At 38.2% G+C, this 25,372-nt stretch overlaps 2 protein-coding genes across 4 annotated transcripts in view; one reads left to right on the top strand and one right to left on the bottom strand.

The window, feature by feature from the left end:
- Window positions 1–25,372, bottom strand: part of C15H9orf85 (chromosome 15 C9orf85 homolog) — an 867,064-nt gene that overhangs the window by 72,094 nt on the left and 769,598 nt on the right. The window lies entirely within an intron of this gene.
- Window positions 1–25,372, top strand: part of ABHD17B (abhydrolase domain containing 17B, depalmitoylase) — a 57,066-nt gene that overhangs the window by 5,035 nt on the left and 26,659 nt on the right. Inside the window, exon 1 of one of the 3 annotated variants that reach the window (XM_050760922.1) lies at window positions 19,667–20,893. The exons of 1 other annotated variant lie outside the window; for it this stretch is intronic. The gene's annotated coding sequence lies outside the window, so the exon portion shown is untranslated. Of the gene's footprint in view, window positions 1–19,666; window positions 22,831–25,372 lie in introns of those variants that run through there. One more of the 3 variants, XM_050760921.1, reaches the window with a different exon arrangement.

Raw genomic sequence — 25,372 nt, 5'->3', positions numbered from 1 at the left:
GAAAAGTGCCTTGCATTCCTGGCCTGTGTTTAGTAGTGCCCCTCATTCAATGTAGCAGCCAAAAGCTGTCATTGAGAAAGATTGCCCTGGTTTATAAATCTGGTAGTAGATTGCTAGACCACAGGGTATAAATGTCTTCAACTTTATTAGATAACTGTCAGTTTTCTCTACAAAGTACACCTTCCAGTCCATAATGCATGAGAGAGGGTCTTCTTGTTTGCATTCCAGATATTTTAGAAGGTACAAAAATATTAGTAGTAATATTTGATTAATTTTTGCCATTCTGAAGAGTATGAAATGGTTTTGTAGTTTTTATTTGCATCTTTTTTAAATGTATTCTTCGTAATAATATTTGGTAGGCATTAAAAATATCTTCCAGCCTGGTCAACGTGGTGAAACCCCATCTCTACTAAAAATACCAAAATTTAACCGGGTGTAGTGGTGGGCTCCTGTAATCCCAGCTACTCAGGAGGCTGAGACAGGAGAATCGCTTGAACCCGGGAGGCAGAGGTTGCGGTGAGCCGAGGTCATGCCACCACACTCCATCCTGGGGAACAGAACCAGATTCCATCTCAAAAAAAAAAAAATCTTCTTCCACTCTTTAGCATGCATTTTCACTTAAATATGTTGTCTTTTAATGACTAGAAGTTGTTTTAATTTTAATATCAAATGTATTATTCTTTTTAAAGCCTTCTCTATACTGGGGTTATAAAAATTCTTTCAGAGCATCTTTTAAGAGTTTTCACATTTAGATCTTAAATTCATGTTGAACTGTTTTTATATAATGAGGTGCTCATAGATCTAAATTGACTTAATAAAAATAACTGCCCTTTATTCTGAAATTAGGTAATTTTTTATGATAAGATGTTCTGATGAAATTACAGTGATAGTAATTGTTTTTAGTTCTTAACATCCCTTTGTTGCCAAATTAAAATTTGACATCTCTTTCATTCCAACTTTTCTCTTTTTTACTTTACCTGTTTTTTGAAATCCCTAAGGTTTAGCAATTACTACTTTAGTGTACTCTGATTCTTATGTTTCATCTATGTCTCACATTTAGCCACTACAGCATCATCAAATGCAAGTAGACACTCTTAAATACTGATCATTGATCCTCTTCTGCATCTTCCACATTTCAGAGTTTGCTTGACATGTCTTTTCATCACTTTTTATTATGGCTAGGATTTTTAAAATGATACTAATGACCCTACTTTTTTTTTTTTTTTTTAACAGAATAGAATTTCAGGCTAAATTTAAATGTTACTTGAATATAAATTTGTCTCAGATATAGGGTCAAACTTCTTTGTTTTCCTAGTAGTTAAAAGTGAGAGAAGGATTAAACAAGTTCTTGCATACAGCTAAAGCTGAAAAACGGGAAAGGAAAATTGGGCCAGTGTCCACTGGGTACCAGTCACTATTCTGGGGATGGGAGTAGGGGAATGACATCTATGAGCAAAACAAGCAAAGATCCCTAACTTCCTGGAGCTTATCACCTACCAGAAGGCCACTGATAATATGCACAACAAATAAAATAATGTTTTAGAAAGTGGTAACTGCTTTGGAATAAAAAAACATAGAGAGGGGTAAGGTGGACCAAAGGAGTTAGTTGAACCTGTTAAATAGGGTGTTTAGGGTAAGCCTCATTGAGAAAAGGAGAATGAGCAGAGAAATGCAGTCAGTGAGAGTATTAGCAATGCAGATATTAGCAAAATACTGGAAGAGTGGACAGAATATGGTCTCTAAGTGAAACCTGTGTTCCTGGCTCTCCCCACCTTTAAGCTGTGTGAACTTGACACGCTAATTAACCTGATTTCTTGATTTCTTCATGATAACCTGAGAAAAGTATTATTAAGATTAAAAGATATAACAAGTAAAAGTGCCTACTTCCCGCCCACCACCTTGTTCTCATAGCACTCTGTATTTTCATAGCATTTATTACGGTCTATAATTATCTGTGTCATTATTTGATAAATATTTATCTCACTCATTCTAAAACATTGATGGAAAGAACTAGTCATTGCAGTAGATCTATTTTGTTAACATACAGTCATTTGTAGACAAACCGTAAACTTTTTTCATGTGAAAATCATCTCATGCAGATTTATTGAGAAAGTGTTTTGTACTTATAGAATGTCTTTATGCTAGAGCTTCAGATTGTATTACGGGTATTAGCCCATTAATTACCACATGTCATCTTTGTGATGAAGGTAATGGATGTGTATCATCTTGGAGTTCAAGGAACTGAGGTTGCTAATGGCATAGAGACCTAGGAAATCAGAGAATTTGGATCAAATCTGATTATATTTGATTATATTCCCTCCCTCCCTCCCTCTCTCTCTCTCTCTCTTTCTTTCTTTCAATAGTGTTAAAATGGACTCTCTAAAGTATAAAAGCAATAATACATAGATTATTGGAAAACCACTAGCAAACAAGCAATTAATATTTTAGTTATGACCTTACTTTCAGTTTTTTCCCCCATGAGAAGCTTCTTATAGTGTCTGAGGAGTTGTTCGAATTCTATGCATGTATCAAACACATATACCCCATAAATAGATAAAATATTATCTATCAGTGAAAAAAAAGGATGGCAATAATTAGAGGCCTTTACACTTAAAAATACTGTATATTGATAAATACTTTTTAAAATTATGGCTTATCAGAGTATTTAAGATTTATGTTGAGGATGTAGTCACATTAAAAGGGTAGGATTTAGAAAATGCATAGCATATGCCTAATGTAGATCAGAGTGAAGAAAGGGGGTTGAAATAACTTCATTTACTTGGTGCAGCCGAGTCTCCATTCCAATCCCAAGAAACTTGAAGTAAAGCAAGTGCCTCCAGGAACAAAAATAAAAGACATTGTCAATCATGTCAAACTTGTTTGGCTTCTGAATTTAGATTTTTTTTTTTTTTTAGTTTGTTTTGAAAATGAAAATCCATGGAAATAATTCATATAATAAACTTTCCCCAAAAATGTCATTTGCAGATTGTGACCTAGATATTTTGTTTCTGATTACTATCCTGCCTAGTGTGCTGGTAATTTTTCACTCTAGCTCTGTGGACCCAATCCCTAAAAGTAATGATTATTCTCTGCACATCAGTTATTAGCAAAGAAAATGTCATTTAGTAACTTGTATTGGCAAACCTACATCTGAAACACTACAAGTTACATTTTGTTCAGAGCTTTTTAACAGACGTCTTTGTTGCTTTTATTAATCAAAGAGTTAGGGGCTGATCACAGTCCCTTTACAACTAATTGGTAACAACCTGCTACAGACTTCTTTGTTCCTTCTCCAGTTCTACTGCTTCTTTTGACTAGCCTGAAAAAACAAAACAAAAAAAAACTGAAAGGGTGGGGGTGGGGTGGAAGGTAGGGATAATGAGAATAGCCAGAAGCAGGACTTTACATATATAAAGGGTGTTCTGATACAAACCACTAGGGTAATGGCTTTCCATTTTTCGTTAGATTCTATAAAAAAATTCATTCTGCTTCACAACCTAATTCATACATATGCACCCAGAAACCAAAATAAGTATCACTAAACAGATTATCTAAATTAATCAGCATGTGCACGGGTCAGGGGAGACTGTTTTTGCCAGAGGCTGAAAAACTAGTAAAAGTTGTTTCATTTATTTGAAGGAGGAGTGATGAGTTGGGGAAATTTTATCAACAAAGAAGGAACAATATGTGATAAGGCACAGAAGCAAAAAAGAACCTCTCTTAATGAGGAACAGCATGTTAAATAGAAAATTGAATAGGAAAATGCTCAGAAATAAGGCTAGAGACCAAGGAGGGTGGGGGAATCATGTATCGCATGCCAGAGAATTTAGACTTATTTAAGAGGGCTTGAAAGGCCCATTAGAACATTTTAAACAGGAAGGTGACATCAACTGGTGGCAGTGTAGAGCATGGATTAGAGGGGTATGAAATAGATATTAGTGAGTGATTTTATAACATTCATTGAAAAGTGGTTGAGCTAAAATGTGGCTAAGAGGTTTGCAGAGAGGTCCATAGGAAGTAGACCTTAATTAAATGAGAGGAATGAAGAGGGGGATGGGGAAAGAGTGAAATGCAGATGGAGATATTTCAGAGTCTAGAGTTTAAGGGGAGAGACCTGAAACCTTAGAGATTTAGATTTTTAGATCTAGGTAACATTGTAGTATAAAGGGTAGTTAAAGCAGTAGGTTTGGGTGAGATGAAAAGAGGAAGACAAAAGACCAATCTATAAAAATAAATAAATAGCTTAAAAAAGAGTTTGAAGAAACCATCAGAGAAACCAAGATTGAAGGTTAATTTCAAGAAGGAGGGAAAGGACAACAATGTTAAATGCTATAAAGTGATCCTGTATAAGTTGAAGATTGAAAAATACCTGTTATACTTTGAAATTGTTAAGAGGTTGTCAGTGATGCTACAAGTTGATGAGAGAGGTTATATTACAATTCATTTTGGGCCTGACAGGGAATATTGGTAAGTGAGAAGTAAAGAGGTTTGATTCTGAAAAAAAAACTCAGGTACGGTAAGAAGAATCTAGATACAGATACATGCAAAAAAAATTGAAGCATGTGCGTGAACTCTGATGTGGAAACAGCTTCATGCTTTCAAGATACTGAAAAATGGTGAGTGAGAGAGGCTGTAACCATAGTGATGAGGGGGGATAGTATCAAGATATGGTTGGAGGGGTAAGAAAAAGCCACTTGACACAAGGTGTTTAAGGACCTGTGGAAAAGTTTGATTTTTTTCTTTTTTCTTTTTTTTGAGATAGAGTCTCGCTCTGTTGCCCAGACTGAAGTGCAGTGGCACAATCTTGGCTCACTGCAACCTCAGCCTCATGAATTCAAGCGATTCTACCACATCAGCCTCCCAAGTAATCCTGGGTTTATAGGCACACCCCATTACACCTGGCTAATTTTTATATTTTTAGTAGAGACAGGATTTCACCCTTTTGGCCAGGCTGGTCTCGAACTCTTGTCTGCCTCAACCTCCCAAAGTGCTGGGATTACAGGCATGAGCCACTATCCCTGACCTTGATTTTTTTACAAGTAGAGAGAGAAGACATCAAGGAGTTTTTAAGCAGGAAATCACCTTGTAGGCCATCTAGAAAAGAAATTGTGGATTAGGAGAACATATGAATGGAAGAAATTCACATTTACTCAAATATATTTCTTTGTGTTTGCTCTCACATTTTGAGTTGTTCTTTCTGTTGTGTTATTCTATGTAACCCTGGTTTGTCCTTTCATTTCCTCATAGTGAGAGACTAGTACAAAAAGGATAGAAAAGGCAATCTTAATAAATTCAGAGAATTACATTTGTTCTTAATTATAATTAAAGATGACATAAATTGACTTTTCATTTGAACTGTCTTTTTTGGGATTTAGACTTTTTTTTTTTTTTTTTTTTTTTTTTTTTGAGACGGAGTCTCGCTCTGTCGCCCAGGCTGGAGTGCAATGACACGATATCTTGGCTCACTGCAAGCTCCGCCTCCCGGATTCATGCCATTCTCCTGCCTCAGCCTCCCGAGTAGCTGGAACTACAGGCGCCCGCCACCATGCCCGGCTAATTTTTTGTGTGTGTTTTTTTTAGTAGAGAAGGGGTTTTGCCATGTTAGCCAGGATGGTCTCGATCTCCTGACCCCGTGATCCACCCGCCTCGGCCTCCCAAAGTGCTGGGATTACAGGCCTGAGCCACCGCACCCAGCCTAGACTTTTAAGATATTAAAGTCAATGAAAATTTCCTGCGTATCTCGTACTATTCTGGCTTGTTTTTAGTAAGGCTCCTAAAGAATTTACTTTTCTTTTAGAAATGTCATTTAGAGAATTTTAAAAATATTCTCAGTATTTTTAATGGAATGTAGAATTAAAGGTTTTTTGTGTTTTTTTGTTTGTTTTTCCTGTAAGGACAAGGCAGGAAGAGAGCCATATTTAGTTGCATAAAGATAATGTTAACATAGGATATGATATCCCCAAAATAGGCAGTTTACAGAGAAGAGGGAGGATTTAGTATAATTTTGCCAGAGAAGCTCTGTGTCTCATGGTGCATTATTTTCACATTAAAATTGAGGCAGTAGGGGGCATAGAGCTCATTTAAATAGAATTATAGCCAGAACCTTCATTTTCCAACTTTTGGGCTAGTGCTCCTTCCACAATTCCTATATTTCCTACAGATCCAAGTAATGTTATCAAAGATATATTTAACTCATCTAATAACAGGGTCCATGAGGTCCCTGCCTAAAATGGTATGCAAGACCATGTAGTAACCTAATGTGCGACATTTGTAAGGGTGAGCAAACCACCCGTCTTAAATGCCTGCTTTCTTCCCTATTACAAAGAAGTATTTACACCAGAGATATCCTAGACATATAGACTACCAAATAAAAACTATAGGCTCAGCCTATGAGATTCATCTCAAATAAAGGATTTGCCTCAATGTTTTACAGACATCTTCATCTTCTGCTTTCCTCCATCCCACTCTTCCCCAGTTGCATTACTTGACATACAACTTTGGAAACGTTGTTCTCTGTCAGCTTTGGCTAAAATACTTTTCACACCTACCCTAGGACATTTCTTTAAAAGAAAAAACGAAAACAGTATTTGCTTGTATTCTTGCTACGCGGCTCTCTTTTTTTTTTTTTTTTTTGAGAGTCTTGCTCTGTTGCCCAGGTTGGAGTGCAGTGGCGCAATCTTGGCTCACTGCAGCCTCTGTCTTCCGGGTTCAAGCTTTTCTCATGTCTCAGCCTCTTGAGTAGCTGGGATTACAGGCACGCACCACCACACCTGGCTAATTTTTGTATTTTTAGTAGAGATATGGTTTCACCATGTTGGCCACGCTTGCTCTGAAACTCCTGACCTCAGGTGATCCACCCACCTCAGACCCCCAAAGTGCTGGGACTACAGGTGTGCACCACCACTCCTCACTAATATATATATATTTTTTTTTGGTAGAGACAGTTTTTTGCCATGTTGCCCAGGATGGTCTAAAATGCCTGAGCTCAAGTGATCCACCTGCCTCGGCCCCCCAAAGTGCTGAGATTATAGGTGGGAGCCACCACTCCCAGCCAGAGATTTGTTTTTAAATTTCTCACATATCTAAACCCGCCCTTTCCCATATGTGTTTTTTTGAGATGGAGTTTCACTTTTGTTGCCCAGGCTGGAGTGCAATGGTGCGATCTCAGCTCACCGCAACTTCTGCCTCCTGGGATCAAGCGATTCTCCTGACTCAGCCTCCTGAGTAGTTGGGATTACGGGCATGCACTACCATGGCCAGCTAATTTTTGTATTTTTTGTTTTGTTTTTAGTAGAGATGGAGTTTCGCCATATTGGTCAGACTCGTCTCGAACTCCCGACCTTAGGTAATCCACCCACCTCGGCCTCCCAAAGTGTTGGGATTACAGGCGTGAGCCACCATGCCCGGCCTCCCATGTTTTTAATTCCTTTCCACCATACACCCTATGCTTTTGTTCTTTCTCACTTTTCACATTATCCTCCAAGCCTGGAAGGTTTTCCCTCTGTTTTGGGAAGTCATATCTAACTGAAGTTCTAATTCTCTTACAAAGGCTTTCCTAATTCTTGATCTCTACTGTCTTCTGATTTCTGAAAGCTTAAAATCTACTCCACATTAAGTAGCCCTTAATTTTTTATTGGATGAAAAGACCCTACAGAACATTAATTCCCAATCTGATATATATATAGTTCTTATTTTCTTATATTAGGCATCCAGACTATTCTTTGAAATCTTTATTCCATTTCTTCTTACGCACTACTGAAAAAAATGTATGAAAAGACAAAATTTCCATATTTGAAGAAAGTGGTGAAATGTAAACTTTTTGAGGCTGGAAAACCTTTAAGCACAAGTAACAAGTGTTTGTTACACATCTAAGAGTAGTGCTGTTTCTTCAAACCTTTACTTAACAGATGCATATGATTAAGGGAAACAGCTGCAGCCAGAGGAAAAGGAAGTGGTAGAGATGACAATTTATGCAGCAAGCCAAACTGGGCGGACAAACTGAAGGCCACGTTAGTAAGGATTGACTGACATGTTACAACATCTAGGTAAAGAGAGTTAAAGAGTATTGCATTTATACTGAGACTACGTAAACGTTATAATTCCCCCATATCACTACTAAAAACGTATTATATACAGTATATGGAAAAGGGATCGATAGTTAAATGAGGAATATAAATTCCTTTGGGAAATAAATTCTTTGCAAGATGGCTTCATTTTATTTTCATTTTTTATATTTTTTGAGACAGAGTCTTCCTCTGTTGCCCAGGCTGGAGTGCAGTGGCATGATCATGGCTCACTGTAGTCTCCACTCCTGTGCTCAGGCAATCTTCCCACCTCAGACTCCCAAGTAGCTGGGACCACAGGCGTGTGCCACCACACCCATCTAACTTTTATTTTTTGTACATGATGTTGCCCAAGTTGGTCTTGAACTCCTGGGCTCAAGTGATCCTCCCACTTTGGCCTCCCAAAGTGCTGGGATGAGCCACTGAGCGTGGCCTGCAGAAAGACTTTATATCTTATGTAGAGCAAGGTTACAAGAAATTTAACGATATGGAGTGGTTGAAACTCTCTAAGCCAACTGTTATTAATTAGTTTTATAGGTTGTTCTTGGAGCTGCCACTTCTATAACTTTTCTTGGGTTAATCTTTAAGTAAAAAGGGGACAGATCGCCTAAAATTCTTTCTAGTTATAAATTCATGTGTCTCCCATGAGAGACCTAAACATTTTCTTATTGTTCTGTACTTCCTTTTGGGCACCCACCACTGAACATCTTAACCCTTATTCTAAGGGGTTTTGCATATAATCAGCCCCAGGGCTGCTAGAAGAGAGATGACATTTCCTAACCAAGTTCAGCTTCTTCAGCTCAGAAAAAAGGATCTTTTTTATAACAACATGAAAACCTATACAGGGGTTTAATCAGTTTTCTCCATGTCCATTTATCCCATTTTCCCTTTTAATTCTGTCATTTGTCTTTGAAAAGGTGAGGAGAGGGACACTCCTATGTCTTTAAGAAGGTATGTGTATGTGTGTGTGTGTGTGTGGGTGCGCGCATTGGTAGAAGATAGAACTATATATGTATAGACCCCTGTTTATTTGGTTGACTCTGTAATAACCATCAGAGGACTTTTTAAACAGCGTTTCCACTAGGAAAAGCTGAAGCCTTATGCTACAAATTTGGCATCTTTTTTATTCGCAGGCTGAAATTCTAACCCTCCTCCTTCGTCAGAATCTCTTAGTTACCAAGAACTCAAGATATTTTTTAGAAGTTTGATATCTTGACCAAGTTCTCTTGAACCCCCACTGGATAGGTGACAGAACTAGGGATATTTCTTAATGCCCATAGGTAGACATATTTTCAGGGCAAGAATAAGATGTCTGCTACTACATTTGTAGTCTGCAATTTTATGCAATTCTAAAAGGTAAAAAAAAATTGAAGTCAGGAGTACAATGCAGAAATTCCTCTCTACAGCAGAGAATGTTATTCATACAGAAGTGAAGTTGGGGACAGAATGAGCATTCACTGAATCAAGATATGAGTAGATTAAGATTCAACTTGGTTTATTTTGTAACAGAAATGTCTTACACAGCACTGGAAATATCCATCTTAACCACAGATTAGATAGATGCAGAAAGGAAGGGTTCTTTTAGCTTTCTAAATAGAAATTAAGATATTATAGCTGTTCTAGATTGGGTGAGTGGTAAAGCTTGAGAAGCTTAAAATGAAAATGTAATATCCCTTAACCTCCAGAATTTTGAGAAAGTAGTTTTCAAGTCAGTCTGTTATGAAATGTTTTGGACCTTTTGTCCCAAAATTTTGCATGTAGTTTCAGGAGTTTTCCATGAACCACAGACTCTTAATAGTCCTGTTGCATTCTAAGGTAATTTTTAGGTTTGACCCCAAGCTGTTGGCACATTAAGTGATTTTGCATGGAATGGATTAAATAGTACCTAGCTCCAAACCATCCAAATAAGGGTTTGTCCAAAGTCAGGTCTGAGAGCAATATACAGTATAATGTTATCCTGAGACATTGACATTTTCTGGTAGAAGATATTAATAAGAAAGTTCATTAAGTATTAGGACATTGACAGATTGGTGTTATAGAGGTTGAAGAGCTTGATGCATTCTTCAGATTGCAGACTTTACAAAGTAAGGTAATGTAGTACTTATCAACTGGAAAAATCTATACTGGGTGATGGCCTCCGTTTTCCATACTGGTATTCTACAGAAGGCAGAAGAATCTTGAGAGTAAGTTGCAGAGACATAATTCAGCCTGAAACACAATTATATACTCTCTTTGGCCAGGACATAGGCTTTAGGCAAGTAAGTACTGGTCTAGTCAAATTCCTTAAGAAGTTACAACTTCTTGGCTTCCAGGTCTAAGAACACTTCCTGATGACAAGCTCTGAAATCCATAAATACATTGGTGACATTATAGGGAGAGAGAGGATAGAACTTCCCGTAGTAGATTATCAGGGATTGATGATTTCTAATTAAACAGCCGCAGTAGGCACTAGAAAATACATGCTGCTTCTCAAGATTTCTCTCAGACCTCCTCTAGGGCAGATTTCCTATGTAACATATTTATGCACTTGTCCACTCACTACCACTCATTAATGATGAGTTTTGGTCTCACTGTAATGTGCCCATTGAATGAACACAAGGTCTATAAAACTTCCCAGTGCTCAGGAGTCTACTATGTCCATGGCTCCTAGTTATTCCAAGAGAAGCTCTTCTCAGAAAGATGAAAAGTCTAAAATGAAACATAAAAGGGGGATGGACTTGGACCCAGCTAGTTAGAATGGAGGCATTTTAGGTGGCCCATCCTTGTTTATGGCCTGTTACCCTGAAATACAAGCAGAATTGTAATTATGCTTCATTTCAGTAAGCATGTACATTGACTTCAGATCCTCTTCAGTTACAAGCCACACAGGGTCAGTGCATCTGTAGTGGTTCCCAGGCTAGTGACTCATCTCTGCTCTAACCAAGGTATACTAGACAGCCAGTTTACTTGGCTCTCTGTCTAGTGCATTATTCTGTTTTCCCCCGACCCTACGCAAGTAGAAGCCTGGATTTAATGTGGGGCTGAGGTCTGTGATTTATGTGTCTCAGAGAATGGAGCTGGGGGGTGATTTGAAAGTCAAGTGAACCATGTAGCCAAGCCCCCAAAATTGAAGGGAAAATCTAGTCAGGAAGCAACAGGACAGAGATGACTCAAGATTTCAGTTGTTCCCAGATTAGTTTCTAGATGCAGTGCCATCAGCATCCCAACACAGTCTCACCTATATTAATTAAGATAGCAAAGTTAATCCAATGATAAATCCCCATGGGTTGGTTGTGTAGGTGTTACGCAAACTGATGCCGTTTTTGAGACCAGTTTTGGTGGTCACTTCAGATACTATTTTTTATATATGATGCTTCAATATTAGCGTATGTCCAAAGACTTCCTGGAATCTTCACAAATTTTGTGACTACTGTAATACATCAGGTTTTTTCTTTAAAATTACACCTCAGAATCTTAAGAATTAAACAAAAGCTGTGAATTTATCATGTTAGTCCAGGTTTTGCTTACTTCTTTTTTATCATCTAATAGCCAAGGCCACTTCCTTCCTCTTTTCCCAAATACATCTCACATATTCTGAGCAACTGTCCCACCTTCATTTTTTAATCTAATATTGATAATTTTTTTTGCATATGAAATGGGAGGGCCATTTATCCTTACTTTTCATTTTCTACTGGGCTCATTGTACCCTCTTTCCATATTCACATTGTAGCAAAACATTTCATTCCCGCATATTAATCTAACTCAGTAATTAAAAGTATGGAAGCCAGGCACAGCAGCTCTTGCCTGTAATCCCAGCACTTTGAGAAGCTGAAGTGTAAGGATTGCTTGAGGCCAGGAATTCAAAACCAGCCAGGTCAACATAGCTGAGACCCCATCTTAAAAAATAAAGCATTGACACTGCACTCAAACTGCTGAATATGAAACCTGGCTTTACCATTACCATTTACTAACACTGTGGTCTTGCATAAGTTAAACTTATCTCTGTTTCTGTTTCCTCATCTGTAAATGGGGTGGGAGGAGGGAGGAAAAAATAATATCTATCTCATAGGATTGTTTAAGTACTTGGAGCAAGACCTAGTAAGTGCTGCATAAATATGTTTTGGTAAATTAACACTAGTCTGGCTTTTCTAACCTAGCAAAGTTTTAAACCTGAAAGTTTGGATTTGTCAGTCAATAATAATACTGTTTGATTTGTTTTGACAAAATTCACCTCAGCCAGCAGTGGCTTTTGATTGATTTCTGTGTGACAGCCATTGCTAGGTGTAGGTATACTTGAATTTAAGTACGTGCAATGGGGGAGGGGTGTGTTACATGGTTCAAAACTAATAAGGACAAACATGACCTTATAGTTTGTCACCTAGACTAGTAGTGCCATAGTGTGATCATAGCTTATTGCAGCTTCAAATTTCTGGGCTCAAGTATTCTCCTACCTCAGCCACCCAAGTAGCTGGGATTATAATAGGCATGAGCCACCACACCTGGCTAAAATGAACATTTTTAAGCCCAAGAAGTCTAGTTCCTTTTGAAATAAGACTTTCTGGGCCCTTTGTATACATTTCCATGCTTTTAAAAGGTAGCTTTTAATAATATGTACAGACTGCAATTTAATTTTTTAGTAATAATGCCCCAAGTACTAAAGATAAAACTTCTAAAAAGTTTGATAGCCAGGCGTCGTGGTGGGCACCTGTAATTCCAGCTACTTGGGAGGCTGAGGCAGAGCCCACTTGAACCTGGGAGGCAGAGGTTGCAGTGAACCCAAATGGTGCCACTGCACTCCAGCCTGGGCAACAGACTGAGACACCGTCTTTAAAAAATCTAAAAAATTTGAAATTTAATGTATTTATTACCTTAATCCAGTTTTATGTGTATATACAAATTGATTATAGTATCTATTTTGTTACCAACTGATAAATAAGAAATAAGTCAAACATCAGTAGATGAAAGGACAAGCAAAATACACACTATATTGTGAAATATATATTTGATCTTCATTCTTTTGTTGTGTCATACAACTCTCCTACAATCCTTAGAATCTCCAAAATGAAATTTTTTTTTCTTTCTTTTTTTTTAAGACGGAGTCTCGCTCTGTCTCCCAGGCTGGAGTGCAATGGTGCGATCTTGGCTCACTGCAAGCACCACCTCCCGGGTTCACGCCATTTTTCTGCTTTAGCCTCCCGAGTAGCTGGGACTACAGGTACCTGCCACTATGCCCGGCTAATTTTTTTTGTATTTTCAGTAGAGATGGGGTTTCACTGTGTTAGCCAGGATGGTCTCGATCTCCTGACCTTGTGATCCACCCGCCTCCGCCTCCCAAAGTGCTGGCATTAGAGGCGTGAGCCACTGCGCCTGGCCAGTGAAGTATCTTTGTATGCTAATAAGTTGACTGAAAGCCATGCACCTCTAGGTAGCTATTGGATGGGTGTTAGTTACCCAGAAACACCCAGGCAGGATTAGAGAGTTGGGACTTTCACTCCTGCCTGTTAATCTCTGGGGAGAAGAGAGGGTGTGAAGGTTAAGTTGATACAGTGGCCAGTGATTTAATCAATCATTGCCTACTTAACAATCCAGAAGGACTGGGTTCAGAAAGCTTCCAGATGACTGAGCACTGGAGGGTGACATCCCCTTCCTACATGCCTTGCCCTGTACATCTCTTCAACTGTATCCTTTGTAATATCCTTTATAATAAACTGGTAAGTAAATGTGTCTGCCTGAGTTCTGTGAGTCACTCTAACACATTAATCGAACTGGAGTAAGAGGTTGTGGGAACCCCAGTTTATAGCCAGTTAGTCAGAAGCATAGGTAAAACAACCTGGGGCTTTAGATTGGGATTGGAAGTGGGGAGCCCTCAAACTGTGGGATGTGGCACTGTCTCCAGGTAGATAATGTTGGAATTGAACTGGGTGGGAGGACACCCACCTGGTGTCTGCAGCAGAAGTGATTGCTTGTTTTGGGGGAAATCTCTCATACATCTGGTCACAGAAGTATTCTGTGTTGATTGTTGTGGTGTGAATGCAAAGGACAAAACAGTTTGTTTTATGTACAATGGAATATTATTCAGCCTTGAAAAGGAAGGGAAATTCTAAGACATGCTACAATGAAATAAGCCTGACACAAAAGGACAAATATTGTATAAGGTACTTAGAATAGTCAAATTCATAGAGACAAAATGGTGGTTGCCAGAGGCTGGCAGGAGAAGAAAATGATATTATTGTTTAGTAGGTACAGAGTTACAGTTGGGGAAGATGAAACGTAGTATCTGGTGATAATTGCACAATAATATGAATGTATTTAATGCATAGAACTGTACACTTAAAACGGTAACTTTTATCTATATTTTACCATCATTTAAAAAAACACAACATTATTTCCCTATAGTAACCAAGATACAAAAACCACTCATTTTGGAAAACAGCTGTAGGAAATGACAGCCTCCCTTACTTTCTCACCTCTGTGCTTCCCCCACCTTATCACGTGCCTTGCCCCCTCCAAATTGATTTGCTAAATTTTGGTAAATATAGTGTACTTGTTTGGGAGCTTTTTTTTTTTTTTTTCTTGAGATGGAGTCTTGCTCTGTTGCCCAGGCTGGAGTTCAGTGGTGCTATCTCCACTCACTGCAAGCTCCGCCTCCTGGGTTCATGCCATTCTCCTGCCTCAGCCTCCCAAGTAGCTGGGACTACAGACGCCCACCACCACACGCCTGGCTAATTTTTTTGTATTTTTAGTAGAGACGGGGTTTCACTGTGTTGGCCAGGATGGTCTCGATCTCCTGACCTCATGATTTACCTGCCTTGACCTCCCAAAGTGCTGGGATTACAGGCGTGAGCCACCGCACCTGGCCAGTAGCTTTGTTTTTAGTAACAGGAACAGCTTTGAAAACCTGAAGTTTTTCAAATTACAAATTTCTTCATTCTTTTTATATACTGTGGAAGATTGTATCTGAAGCTTATGAGAAAATCTTAGTTATCAAGTTTTAGAACTAGAAGAAACCTTATTATCGGTTTCTGCTTTTCACTTTGTAGAAAAGGAAAATGAGGTATAAAGAGATTGACTTCCCTAAAGTCACCAGCTTTTTAATAGTAAAACTAGAACTGAAAGCCATGGCTCTTTTGATTCTTAGTGCTCTTTGGACTACACTGTGCTATTGTGCTGTCCAAAGGCTTCTTTGGCATCTCACTAGAAGAATTTACTGGGTAAAATTTTTAGTTACATTATTGGATCAAGTAGTTAAAGCTGTACTGTGTTCTCAAATATTTGTAAAGTATCTTCTGGTGCCATTGAAGAGATAAACAGAACATATTTGTTTGCCCTATAGACAGGGTGTGGGTGAGAGAGAGAGAGAGAGAGAGAGAGAGAATGTGTGTGTGCGAGAGAGACAGACTGACACTGACTACTCTATCCCCAAAATCCTCTTTATTCTAGCACAGGAATTCCAAGTTCCAATTCTGCAGTCAGTCCTATTCAGACTATAAGCCTTCTGGGTCAATAGGCTTACACAAATATAAAGGAAACCCAATTTAGTTCTTTGCTTAGAAATATGAACAGTCAAGAAAGAAGCCTTCCAACAGCATGAAACCCAAGATGAACAAGCATTACCTGAAAAACACAAATGAAGAGAACAAAAAGAAAAACTTTATAGATTAAGTGAGTAGTCCTAGGATTCTTGAAAAGGAATTCCACGTGGAACAGAGAAGATAGATAGGAAATAAATAGAAGAAAAATTATCTGAGCTAAATAAAGTTTCAGGTCTTTAGATCAAATGGACCCATTAACTATAAAACAAAATGAACAAACAATAACACACATTTAGATAGTAGTCTCATGAAATTTCAGAGCTAAGGATATAGGGAAATCTCATAAATATTTTTGCAGGGAGAGATGAGAATCACTTTTTAAAAATCAGATTGGTAGACACTTTTATTAATATTGAGTGCTAGAAAATGTGGACCAATGATTTAAATTTCGAGGAGAATTTTAAGACACAACCTATAATTCCGAAGCAGACCTAGTTTGCTGTAAGTGTGGAAGTATACATAAAAGTGTAGTTTACTTCCGCAAACCTTTGGGTGAGGGGGTAGGGGGTAGTGCTTGGGAGAAGCAAAATCAAAAAATCTTACATAAAGGAACTTGAGATTAAGAATCAACAGAAGTATGTGATGAAAAGAAGTACTAGGTAGGCAAACAACTGGGCTGTGAACTAACCCAGAACGTAATTATTTCAAATTAAAACAGAATTCACTGGGGTCTAAACATGTCTTTAAGAACAACATGGATTTTGTTGAGCAAATTCTAATAATAAATTGGAATATGTGAAATGTAATAAAAAGGCAAAAACTTCAGAAAATTAAAGCCTCTTCTGAAAGTCCAAATGTGAAGCAAATGAAAATGTGCCTTATTTTTGAACAGTGAGGTGTAATTCAGTGTCAAGAACATAAACACATTGACATTTGGAATTTAGTAATATAAAATTGCTATTTATTCTCTGAATTTTACCATGCCCCTTGGATGGGCAGTGAATGACACTGTAAGTACTTTTTATTATCCAATTAATGAAAATCAACCAATAGATAAAAACTTAATAAACTGCAAATGATGTAAAACTTAATGTGAAACTTAATTGTATACTCGGCAGTAATGGTATATGATTACATGGGGGAGCCAGAAGAAACTTCCTAAAGTTGATAGAATAAGAAATACAGGTTCAGCTATAATATGTAAAGTTGTAACTAATACAAACTAAATCAGAATGAACAGAGAAGGCGGGAATTAGTGTAAATCTTCTCACTCTTTCGTGTGTGTGTGCGTGTGTGTGTGTTTGTGTGTGTGACAGTCCAGCTCTGTCACCCAGGCTGGAGTGTTGTGGCACGAACTCGGCTTACTGCAACCTCTGTCTCCCAGGCTCAAGCCGTTCTCCTATCTCAGCCTCCCGAGTAGCTGGGATTGCAGGCATGCACTGTCACTCCCGGCTTATGTTTTTTTTCTTTTTTTGGATTTTTAGTAGAGACAGGGTCTCACCATGTTGGCCAGGCTGGTCTTGAAACTCCTGACCTCGAGTGATCCACCCGCCTCTGCCTCCTAAAGCGCTGGGATTACAGGTATGAGCTACCACGCCCAGCCCGCTCAATCTTTTATAATGAGGATACACTATGATAAGAAATAATGGAGTTTTAAAAAATGAGTATGGTAGTAAACACTAGAAGAATTAAAAACAAATGACCCAACGTTGTAATTTCTGAGAATAAGTCTGAGGTTTGGATTGGAATTAGGGAAGAGACTAAAGAAGTTTTAAGTGGTTTTTTTTTTTTTTTTTTTTTTTTTTTTGTCGTTTTTTGTTTTTTATCAGTTTTGTACCCGTACGTGGTCAGGAAGCCAAATAATTCTACAAATTCCCAGGGGCATTTACTTATTTTTGAATGATTCTTTTGGTGTTTACCTCCATATCTCTAGATAACAGTATTATATTACTACCTCTTACATGTTGACATCCCACTTACAGAAGAGAGCATAGCTGTCTCCCACCAATATCGCACAAATACGCTTCCAGATCCCCCAACTTCCCTGTGTAATTTGCCATATCAGTATCTTTTAAGATATGTCTTTCAGATTAGTCTGATTCCTCAGAGGAGGTTTTCCCAATTAAACCTCTACTCTTATGAGTTGGAGACAGTATCTAGGGAACTGCATTTTTTGAAATGGACTTTTAACCAATTAGCCTGGCAAGGAGACTTTTAAAAATAGTTGTAACATGTGGTTTGATTTTCTTTCTTTTTCTTTAGATGGATTCTTGCACTGTCGCCCAGGCTGGAGTGCAGTGGTGCGATCTCAGCGCACTGCATCCTGTACCTCCCAGGTTCAAGTGATTCACGTGCCTCAGCCTCCCGAGTAGCTGGGATTACAGGCGCCTGCCACCACCCCCGGCTACTTTTTTGTATTTTTAGTAGAGACTAAAATTTCACTATGTTGGCCAGACTGATCTTGAACTCCTGACCTTGTGATCTACCTGCCTCAGCTTCCCAAAGTGCTGTGATTACAGGCGTGAGACACTGCACTCAGCTGGTTTGACTTTTTTAAAACCATGTCTTGTAATACTTTCATAATAGCAATCTTATTTCTTAAAATATCAAATCCCTCTTGTGGAACTTGATTAATATTTATTTGAATATATGCTTATCACCATTTACATTTTTGTCTTTTTACTGTAGCTCTAATATGTTTTACAGCAGTTTCAGTTGCCTAAAAAACAAAAGCTTTGTTGTTGTTTGGTAAAGTTTTTTTAACTTTGTTGAAACACCTTATTTTATTTACTGCTTGGTAAATAAGGGTCGATTTGGTACATGTTCATGTGCTGTGTTGACCTGTAAATGGTTTTATAATCTGTTTTTATAAACTCTTAGAAATAATCTTTTTTGTAAGTCTTAGAAATTCAAACTGGGGTACCCATAATATGAACCTCTTTTTAAAAAAGATTGTATTCATTATTTATAATCAATAATCCTTAAATTTTGTGAGATTTATGACTACATTGACTAGATAATATTGGGGTACATATGGCTGTTCTATGGTATGAAAAATACTGAGTAGGTACTCACCTGAAAAGTTTCTCAGGGACTTACTTATAAACTAGGGAATAATGTGCATTTGTGGAATGTTTCTGGAACAATGTAATATGTCAGCTTTTCTATGAACTTTGAGGATAAGCATGATTTGGATTCTTAGAATAGAAATGACAGGCTGATGATTAGGGAGAGAAAACATGTGTCTGTTCATGTCTAGCTTACACTCAGCAACAGGTAGAGGTGTGACTTTTAAAAGCCCTGAGCTAATTGTACTTTCCAGTCACCAAAAGTTTTATAGGAATATGTGATACTAGCATATGCAAAAACCCACATCCTGTTTTACTGCTCCATCAGGAAGACTTAGTTCACTTGTTAGGGCATTGCTCCGGTGGATCATCAAGATTGTAAGTGTTTAGGATACTGTTTTGGACTATGTTCAGAAATTCATTAGCTAATAGTCACAAATGTTTTTTACACTTTCTCATGGTTTACTTTGCAACTTCAGCTTACAAGGAACCTCTCAAGAACATGAATCCTTTTGATGCATCAAACCATGGATTAAAACATATAGATAGCCTAATTGAGTTGCACTGCTCATTTTTAATAAAATGGCTTTTATGTTAGAATTGGGTTAGAAATAAGTCTGTGTCGTAAAGATAAAATTTTCCAGAATAGTCTTGTGTAGGCAATCTCATTTAGTTCTATGTGTCTTATCAATGTTCAACAGAAAGATCTATGAGAATTACCTATATGTACTTTGATGGAAAAGCCAGGAAGGAAGGTGCTCTTTAGCATTTGAAGCTAGTATGAATTTAAAGCATGGAACTATTTGTTCTGGATTGCCTGGGTTTCAAAGGTTTTAGTTCAGCACTGCCCAGTAGGGCTTTCTGTAGTGAAAGAAATACTCATACAATGCTGTGTAACTTGTAGCTACAGTGGCTGATGGGAGTGAAGAAGTGAATATTTAATTTTAGGTAATTTAAATTTAAATAATCATATGTAGAGAGTGAGTGCTTAGATAGTGCTGTGTCTAGTAGTATCAAGAAACTGAGGGAAAACAAAAGCAATAAAAAGCACTGCATTAAACTAAATAGGACTTCTGACCCAAATTAGTTTGCTTGGCACAGCTTATAGGCTCTTTACCCTTAATTTGCATCTTTTACTATAATGTCACATAGATCTAACGTCTTCATTTCTGAGCCTTACTAGCTTTTTTTACTAGAATAGTAAGTTCACAGCTTACACTAGAACTGACACTATTTTGATGTCTCTGGTTGATGCCTCCTATCTTCACCTCAACTTTCTTTTTTCGTCTAACTCCAGTACTTTCCACCAGTGAGAAAGGACTCTCATTTGCCCATTGCCCAGTACATTTTTTTTCCATTTGAGAAACTCCTCTAAATTTTTCTAAACTCACAATTATTAAGGCATTTGTTCAATTTACCACCAAAAAAGCCCATACTTCTAAGGGTGTTTTCAAGTGACCCATTGGCACTGTTATACTCTATATCTAGAATCTTATTGGTATTTAAAAATTGCAACTTTACCTTAAAAGTACCAGACATGATTCTTTTTCAAAGAAGAGGTTTTGCAAAAATTTCTTCTTTTAATTCAAAATATTAAAACATTAATATTTAAAAATTTTTTTCTCCGAGTTTATAAACTTCTATTCTCATGTAGCGCAGTTCATCCAGTTTGTGTCTTCAAGCAGAGTAGACTTTTTCCCGCAAAGTCACCTGAATTTTGAGCCCTTTGATCTCACAGATGAAATCCCTGTTTCATCCGTGAAACCCTGTCTCTACAAAAAGTACGAATAATTAGCCAGGCATGGTGGCACACACCTGTAGTCCCAGCTGCTCGGGAGGCTGAGATAGGAGGATCGCTTGAGCCTGGGAGGCAGAGGGTGCAGTGAGCCAAGATCACACCACTGCACTCCAGCCAGGGCAACAGAGTGTGACGAGCTATCGTCCTGCATAAGGCATGCCCAGGTAAGATAGAAAATGTTTTAAAACATTGTTACAACTAAGTACCCCCTTTCTAAGTTGTAGTTAGTGAGTTAGTTAGTGAGTTAGTGGACTTTTTTCTTTTCTTTTCTTTTCTTTTTTTTTTTTTTTAAAGACAGGGTCTCCCTATATTGCCCAGGCTGGTCTTGAACTCCTGGCCTCAAGAGATCCTCCTGCCTCGGCCTCCCAAAGTGCTCAGATTACAGGCATGAGCCACTGTGCCAGTCCCAGGAAACTCTGATACTGTGGTTTGGATGCTTCATCTTCTTTCAAGGTGAATATTCAGCTTCTCTGTATGTACTAAACTCTGTAATGTGTATGACTTTCTAAAAACCATAACACTCAGGGATTCACATGTAGCTATACTTTGAATACTACTGCAGATTACATAGAATGATATTGCACCCCCAGATTTACCCATAAATGGAGTAATTCATCTTGAATTTTAGACTGTAGTTCTTAACAGGAAATCTAATATATCAAAATTTAAATGGTTTATCATATACAGTGTACTGAGCATAGCTGTCAACATATCACATGAAATGAAGAAAGATATAAGCATTCCTTTAGATGTTTTCTCTAAACCTGCTTTTAAAGACTTTTAGTACTAGTTCAGTACAACAAAAATCTTAAACCTTATGATAATTAGTTCTTTGTAGATGGTAGTAATATGAGTTGGTCTGCATTACCAAGAAACTATTACAAGGAGATCAAAGGGAGATTTTTTTCCCCAGTAAATTGTTATTACATCAAAAATCGACAGGAGTCATGTCAGTAATTTCTTACATTAGAAGAGAGGAAGGAGATACAGTAGGTCATTCTATTTAGGGACTTTTTTTTAACATTTGTCTTCCTGTTTTTGCTGAGAAAGAATCAGTTATTCATCTTTTTTCTTTGTCATTGAGGAGGAAAATGTTACCAGAAGAAGCAGATTCTTAAATTATTATTTCATACAATTTTAGGAAATTGCTTTTGCTGTAAGTCAAGAAACTGTTGAATACCCTGCCAAAAGGAAAACCTTAAATTTCACAATGGGCCATCTGTTTAACATTGAGGTGACCCTGTTTTTTTTTTTTTTTTTTTTTTTTTTTTTTTTAAACAGAGTCTTGTCACCCAGGCTGGAGTGCAGTGGTGCAATCTCGGCTCACTGCAACCTCTGCTTCCTGGGTTCACGCCATTCTCCTGCCTCAGCCTCCCGAGTAGCTGGGATGACAGGTGCATGCCACCACGCCCAGCTAATTTTTGTATTAATTATTATTTTTTTTTTAGTAGAGATGGGATTTCACCGTGTTGGCCAGGCTGGTCTTGAACTCCTGACCTCAATTGATCCTCCTGCCTTGGCCTCCCAAAGTGCTGGGATTACAGGCGTGAGCCACCGTTCCCCTCCTGACCTTTCATTTTGTGTATTTGTTTCAAGAGGGGCAAGAGTCCCTCCTCCCTAGAGTAGGGTCCTTTTCTGTGTTTCATAACACATTGAATGATTTGAGTAACTTGGAAGGCTTTTTCCACCTGCCCCCACTTAGGTTCACAGATTTTTATTTGACTGCTTCTCTTTCACCCCTATATGAAAAAGCTTCCTTTTTGCCCCCATGATAAACCTAAGTAATAGTAACAAAACATTTTTGCATTCTTTCTTGACATGTAAATTTAGTGAATTTCTTTCTTTTGTAGGAGCTTCTTGGGTGTAGAGAGTTGAATCTGTCTTAATAATTTACTAACTCATTCATTTAAAAAATATTAGAAACCCTACTATATGTCAAGTATTCTGCTTGATACTAGATGTCCAGTTGTAAGCAAGCAGATATGATTGTTGCCCTCTGGAATTTCTAATCTAGTTCATGGCATATTATCACCATCACTCTATCAGCATAGGCCTTGCTCTTGTTTTACTTAATTTCTATTTTTTTTCCTCCAACCCCATCCCCTTCTGTAAGCATATACTCTGACATACATACCCTTAGAAATGTATTTGTCTGTTTTGTTTATGTCTGTTTTGCATGTATGTTAATGGTATTATAGATCTGTTTGTACCTTACCTTTCTCACCCAATACCGTTATATTTAATCCCCAGTCACCAGTCATTGCTTCTGACTGTGTTAATTTTCCATTATCTGCATCCAACACATGCTTACTCATTTCCCCAGGTATGGAACCTATATTGCATCTCAGGCCCTGACATAATAATACCTCAGATACACCTTAAGGACCTGTGTAAGTATTTCTTTGTAGCACTTACTCAAGAGAGAGATTCTGGGTCATTGGTAAACACAATGGCTTACCAGGCAGTTTACAGAGATTCCCATTTTCCCTATTCTCACCAGCACTTGATAATACTCAGCTTTCTAATTTTTTCTTTTAGTTTTGATATATTATTTCTTGATTTCTCTGATAGTTGGTGAGATTGAGCCTTTTTTCGTATACTTGTTAGCCATGTGAATTGCCTGTTCCTATCTTTTGCCCAGTGTTCTTGAGTTACCCAATTTTTTCTTGTTTTTGCTGAAGTTCCCTACATTTTAAATATTCTGACAGTTTGGCATGATCAAATCATCCAAAAAAGGACATTTTTCTTTTTTCCTTCTGTTTTTTTTTTTGTTTTTTGTTTTTTTTTTGAGACGGAGTCTTGCTCTGTCGCCCAAACTGGAGTGCAATGGCACAGTCTCGGCTCACTGCAACCTCTGCCTCCCAGGCTCAAGTGATTCTCCTGCGTCAGCCTCCGGAGTAGCTGGGATTATAGGCACACGCCACCACACCCAGCTAATTTCTGTATTTTTAGTAGAGATGGGGTTTCACCACGTTGGCCAGTCTGGTCTTGAACTCCTGACGTCATGTAATTTACCTGCCTTGGCCTCCCAAAGGGCTAGGATTACAGGTGTGAGCCACCATGCCTGCCCTGACATGTTTCATTTAAGAGAAATCCTTTGTTTGAATGAAGTTAAATCTACCAATGTTTGTCTTTTGTGGATTGTGTAAAAATTAGTTTTGCTCTTTAGGTCTGTAGTCTGCCTGGAATTTGCTTTCTGTATTCCATGATGTAGGGATCCAACCACTTTACCCCATGTGGTAAGTTTTCCCAGCACAATCTACTAAAGAATCCATCCTTTCCTACTGCTTTGAGAAACCAACTGTGTCAGTCCCTAGTCCCATTCACATAGGGGTTCATTCATAAGCTATGTTACTAGGTCTATTTGTTTCTGTACCAGCACCACTCTATCTTTATTACTATGACTTTGTGCATTGTGTCTTAATATCTGGGATGGAAAATTCCCAGCTACCCCACAAATAAATATATATATATATATGTGTGTGTGTGTGTGTCTATATATACACCTTTGCTCTTTATAGACATTTTCTGGTAACTTCTTTATTAATATATAATTGACATACCATAACACTCAAATATTTAAGGTATAAGTCAATGTTTTTTGTTTGTTTGTTTGTTTTGAGACAGAGTCTTGCCCTGTCACCCAGACTGGAGTGCAATGGCACAGTCTCAGCTCATGGCAACCTCTGCCTCCCAGGTTCAAACTATTCTCCTGCCTCAGCCTCTTGAGTAGCTTGGATTATAGGCATGCACCACCACGCCTGGCTAATTTTTGCATTTTTAATAGAGATGGGGTTTCACCATGTTGGTCATGCTGATCCTGACCTCGTGATCTGCCCACATCAGCCTCCCAAAGTGCTGGGATTACTGGTGTAAACCACCACGCCTGACAATGTTTTTAATATATATATCCACAGAATTGTGCAACAGTCACCCAAATCAATTTCAGAACATTTTCATTACCCCAGAAAGAAACCTGTTACCCTTTAGCTATTGTTCTCCATCCCTCCTGTTCTCCTTATCCCCAGGCAACCACTAATCTACCCTCTGTCTCCATAGGTTTGCCTATTAGGGACATTTTGTATAAATGGAACCATACGATAAATGGTCTTTTGTGGGCCAGGCATGGTGGCTGCCTGTAATCTCTACATGTTGGGAGGCTGAGGAGGAGGATGCTCAAGGTCAGGAGTTAGAGATCAGCCTGGACAACCTACTAAGAACCATCTCTACAAAAATTTTAAAAATTACCCGTGTGTGGTGATGCATGCCTGTAGTCCTAGCTACTTGCAAGGCGAAGGTGGGAGGATCACTTAAGTGCAGGAGTTTGGGAGATTACAGTGAGCTTTAGTCACACTAGTGCACACCAGCCTGGGTGACAAAAGGAGAGCCTGTTTTCTTAGAAAAGAAAAGAAAAGGGGGGAAAAAAGCTCTTTTATGGCTGGCCCCTTTCATGTAGCAGAGTGTTTTGAAAGTTCATATTGTAGCATGCATCAGTATTTTGTTTTTATTGCCAAATAGTATTCCATTTTTATGGGTATATATACTACATTTTGTTTTGTTTTTGTTTTCTTTTTTTTGAAATGGAATCTCAACTCTTTTGCCCAGGCTGGAGTGCAGTGGCTCGATCTCAGCTCACTGCAACCTCCACCTCCTGAGTTCAAGCAATTCTCCCGTCTCAGCCTCCCAAGTAGCTGTGATTATAGGCATGCACCACCACACCAGCTAATTTTTGTATTTTTAATAGAGACAGGGTTTCACCACGTTGGCCAGGCTAGTCTGGAACTCCTGAACTCAGGTGATTCGCCCACGTTGGCCTCCCAAAGTACTGGAATTACAGATGTGAGCCTCTGTGCCCGGCCTACATTTTGTTTATCCATTCATCAGTTGGTGAACATTTGGATTGCTTACATTTTTCAGCTATTGTGAATAGTG

Source organism: Macaca thibetana, chromosome 15 (assembly GCF_024542745.1).
Source record: "Macaca thibetana thibetana isolate TM-01 chromosome 15, ASM2454274v1, whole genome shotgun sequence".
Taxonomy (NCBI): domain Eukaryota; kingdom Metazoa; phylum Chordata; class Mammalia; order Primates; family Cercopithecidae; genus Macaca; species Macaca thibetana.
This window is presented reverse-complemented; position numbering and strand designations above follow the sequence as displayed.